General features: G+C 32.5%; 1 long non-coding RNA gene across 1 annotated transcript; it reads right to left on the bottom strand.

Moving 5' to 3' along the window:
* Positions 1–532: 532 nt before the first annotated feature.
* LOC127738019 (uncharacterized) lies at positions 533–4797 on the bottom strand. The gene is made up of 3 exons (XR_007999913.1): positions 4493–4797; positions 3111–3249; positions 533–2272 (listed from the first exon to the last, which is right to left on the bottom strand). It is a non-coding gene; the product is annotated as an uncharacterized LOC127738019 (long non-coding RNA).
* Between the last annotated feature and the right edge of the window lie 234 nt (positions 4798–5031).

Genomic DNA, 5031 nt, shown 5'->3' with positions numbered 1-5031 from the left:
TGGGATTGAGTTTGGGGGTAATTACTCCAAAAGGGGGGGGGGTTCAAAAAGTTGGGGGGATTTTTTTTAGGGGGGGGGTAATTTTTTTTCTTCAAAATTTTTGAAATTTCAAATTTTTGAAATCTTCAATTGCACATTATTGCGCAATAGCAAGAAATCTTCAGTTGCACAGTATTGCACCAAAGCACAGTATTGTACAATAGCACAGTATTGGGCAAAAGCAAGAAATCTTCAGTTGCACAGTATTGCGCAATAGCACAGTATTGCACAATAGCACATTATTGCGCAATACCAGGAAATCTTCATTTGCACAGTATTGCGCACATGCACAGTATTGCGCAAATGCACAGTATTGTGCAATATCACAATAATGCGCAATAGCAAGAAATCTTCAATTGCACAGTATTGCGAAACAACACAGTATTGTGCAAATAGCAAGAAATCTTCAATTGCACAGTATTGGGCAATAGCACAGTATTGCACAATAGCATGAAATCTTCAATTGCACAGTATTGCGCAATAGCAAGAAATCTCCAATTGATAACAAATACAAATGTTTTAACAAATTTCGATGGGATTAATTAAGTCTTTAATTGTTAGGGGTTCTAACCTTGTATAATTTTTTTTTTTGGATATTGGGCCGCATTTTTAAATTGGTCTACATTGAGGTCAAAAGGGTCCAAAATTAAACTTTGTTTGATTTCATCAAAAACTGAATTATTGCGGCTGTATGATTTGCTGAATCTTATTGTGCATTTAGATTTTTATTTTGGGCCCTGTTTTCAAATTAGTTCATATTAAGTAATCGGGGTCCAAAATTAAACTTTGTTTGATTTCAACTAAAATTAAATTATTGTTTTTTTTGTATGCTGAATCTAACCATGTTGTTAGATTTTGGATATCTGACCATTCTAGGTAAATTAAATGTCCCATTTCAAATTTTCAAGATCTTTGACCACATTTATTTTGTGTCAGAAACCTATATTATGTCAAAAATTTGATAACAATCCAAATTCAGATTGTATAAAGCTTGAATATTGTGTCCAAACTTGCCCCGACTGTTCAGGGTACGATCTCTGCGGTCGTATCAGGCTGCGCTAAGCGAAGCATTTTATTGTATTTTGGTGTTTTTCAAATATCGATAGCAATCGGTCAGTTATATTTGGTGTATGACAAGATTAATCTGACCTTGACCTCATTGTCATGGATCTTTAAAAATGTTATGTTTATGTGATACTTGTAGTAAAACCTTTATCGCTAAGACTTTCAACATAAAATCAATGGTCAGCAAAGCAGGCGAGACATTTCAGCGTGTGCACTCTTTTTAGATTAATGAAAAGTAACGATTTATATCAGAAGTTTTTACCTTGAAAAAAGATTAAATGCAATGAAAAAAATGAAACCTTAACGATAACACACATTGCACACATATAAATGTGCCTTTCCGCTACCTCTCCATTGTCAATAAATATTTATGTCCTTTCCAAGGGTAACAAGTCGTAAAAAGTGATTTCTAATTACAGAGTAAATCACGGAATTAGTAAATTAACTATTATTATAAAATCATGAAATATTTTACAATATCAAAGCATGCGTCCAAAATAGAGCATTTTAAAACTGAACCCTTGAACTTGACGCTCACGGTGTTTATGTCTACGTTGTCACCCATTTTCTCATCTTGATATGCATATAATATTTGCCACTGGACATTAAACACCGATTAATATCAAAATATAACCGATCTTTTAATAATTATAACAAATATTTTGACATGAGAAAAACATTGTATTGTTTTCACAAACGGTTCGTCATTATTTAAGTAGGTAAAATAGAACTGACAGGAAATTATTTAGTATTTAGATTTAAGTGGGCGAAGAAATTAATTGGTATATCATTCAATATAAATTTACCATTAAACTATTTGCTTTCGTTTTTTTTTTTTTATTAATTTTGAATTTTCTTAGAAACTCAGAAGGGCACTTGTAAAATCACAACACATGTGCATTTGGAAATTCATACACATTTCCACACACAAAATCAAATCAGGAAAACAAATAAAAAGTAGATTCAAACAGTTATAACGTTCAACGATTTCTCTCTCTCTCTTCAATTTCATCTTTAGTTATTGTTCATATAATGTCCTTTGATTCGTCTTCACTTCCTGCTCTAAGCATAGTAATGTCCGTACCAGACGGTATGTCACTGGACATGGATCTGACAACCTCTTTCGGCTTTTTTGGTTTTGGTTTTGGCTTCTGTCCTTCCATTCCTTCTAAAGAAATTGAAAAAAAAATGTTACTGTTGTAATTATTCTAACTCCCCATTATCCATAAATCATCCAAAATTGTAAAATGGATCTTGCGTTGCCGTCTCATTGACGTTTACCCCACTCTCCGATTTATTCATATCCTAGATATGCAAATGGCCTTAATTCTAGTAATGTGTTTGCCGTTTATATTTTGTAGCAATGTGTTCTATCTTTCTGTTATATACCTCCATTCTTCAAAAGGAGGGTCTATATTGCAGTCACCCTGTCCTTCTGTTCGTCTAACAAATGTTTTCGTCACATATTTCTCAAACACTAGTTCTAACAAGAATGAATTCATATTTGATAAGCAGCTCAACATTGATAAGTTGTAACGTGCGTGTGATTTGTCAGACACCTACTTCCTGTTTTCCGATACTTCGAAGAACGAGTATGGTATGCTTAGCACGACAAGGCGTGCATTCTTGTCTTTCCTCAATTAAGGGTTATCAATAAATGGCTGGACATGTTACAAGATTTTTTCATATGATTCCCAAGAGGAGATTTTTCAAATGGAACTGAATATTCTCTTTAAAAAGAATTCCAAATAAAACAAATGTGCTTGGTTATAGACAGACTAATTGTGAAAGTGTGTTGTCAGTGATTTATATTGATTGACCAAGGACTTATAATCGATTTTATTAGTGTATATCAATAGTTGTAGAAATTAGGGAAAATAATTATACTTAGGATATATGTGTAACTTTACGTAAAGTAAAAAATTAACATAGGATTAACCGTTTATTTCTAACTGACAAAAAGGAAAAGACGAAGGAATTATGCATTTCCTAGATTGAATACATACGAAACGTTTCCTGACCGTCTGGAACTCCTCTTATATCATCATCAGAGGTAGAATAGTCCTCTTCTCTCTGTTTTTTGTAAATTTTTCTGTTATTGAACTGAGATGAAGAACAACCCATCTTATTCTTTATGACAACACGCTACAATATTATAAAATGGTAGATGTGTAAACTGTGTGCATGTTATTGAATTGGTATGTACTTTACAAATTACAACTCAACTAAGTTTTATCAGTATTAGTACTAATCAGCATTTTAACCAACAGATATAACACCAAAAATGTGTTAAAAATAACGGATATTTACAGGAAATACAGTGCCATTAGTGAAGCTTTCCGGAACACCTAAGTCCCCAAACCGTTTTTGGTGAGGTTCGTTTTGATCAATCATTACTGACATTAGTTTTCTGTGAAGTGTTTTGTAGACTTTTATTTGTCTGTTACCCTTTCTTCTTTAAACCATTGTGTTGTTTTTTTATTGACCGCTTGGTATCTTTGGTATCCCCGTTTGACACTATTCATAACAGCTTTTTGTTAGGCGCCTTTTATCTTCACTATTTTCCCATTTTGCCATTTACCTTAGTTACGGATGTCCATCAATGCAATGTGTTTCAAAAACATCTAACACGTGAGTATTTTCAAAAGCAATGTATATAATTTGCAACTGAATAACATTGATAAGTGAATAATATTTATAACTTTTGATTTAATGGATTTCATCAATTGGTTGGAAAATCTTACAAGTAACTTGTCTAGCCTCTAATTTCATGAGGTTTTCTAAGTTTATCCTTTGAGTGAAACAACTGCAGGGAAATTCTCCTCTATGTAAAGCAATTGTGCACATCCACTTTATCATTTTCTTTTGAATATTTTTAGTTTTCCATTTATTTCACCAAATCTATGCCAACCGGATAACGATTTCTGCTCAAAATATATTTTCTAGTTTTTGCAAGGGCGTTAACGTGAAATTGAATATGGTGTGAAGGATTCATCTGCAAAAACTACGAAAGAGGCAAACAACGCTGCGTTTGAAAATACCCTTGAAATTCGGTTAAATATCAGCACATCAAAATGTATTCCTGACTAGTTTTCTGTTGTCCGTTATTGATTGATAGATGTTCTGTCGGACCACTGAAATCAAGCTTAATTTAGTTAAAGACATAAGAAAGTCAATCGATCATACTAGTTGAACGAGTGGGCAATACTACAATGCTCTTTTTAAACCTGGTGTATCATACCAGTTATTAAATCTAATGGGGAAATTGTATCGGGGAAAATACCCCCCTAAAACTAGGAAAAAAGAAGGAATTGGTTGTTAGACTACATAACCTATGAAAAAAATACTAGAGTGAACAAAAATAAATAAGGAAATATTTGAAACTCACCGTATTTTATGTTATTTTTCCTGACGTTTTTTTCATAAAACATAATTGAATTTCTTGTATGTGTCTCGTTAAACATTATAACATTTCAGAGATAAATATTTGCTATGTCAAGTCCAAGTGAATATAGTGTTGTTTCTTCTATACAACTCCCGTTATTTGGAATTAAACCGTTCCTATGACAACATCATCATTAATTTTGTAAATTCCAATTGCAATAGCATATCGTTATTATTAGTCAAAAATGGTCTTTTAGAGTGCGAGTATTGTTGTAAAACTGTAAATGTCCATAACATCACGATTTAACCTCTAATTGACAAAGGATACGAAATCTGTCTATTTTTATATGACTTATGATCGCTAATTACAGGTAATATTGAAATCCGTCCATTTTCCTCGTGTTAGTTCACAAAATCAATAGATCTATCTTTCTAATTTGTTCGGAAACATTCTGTCACAAATCTCATCATTCACTTTTGTCATTGTGAAACAGTGCCGTAGAGATTTACACGGATGAAATCATGATATGGAATATTGGATAG

The sequence above is a fragment of the Mytilus californianus genome, unplaced genomic scaffold (assembly GCF_021869535.1).
Source record: "Mytilus californianus isolate M0D057914Y unplaced genomic scaffold, xbMytCali1.0.p SCAF_4, whole genome shotgun sequence".
Taxonomy (NCBI): Eukaryota; Metazoa; Mollusca; class Bivalvia; order Mytilida; family Mytilidae; genus Mytilus; species Mytilus californianus.
Note: the sequence above shows the minus strand (reverse complement) of the source record. Positions and strands in the feature narration are given on the sequence as shown.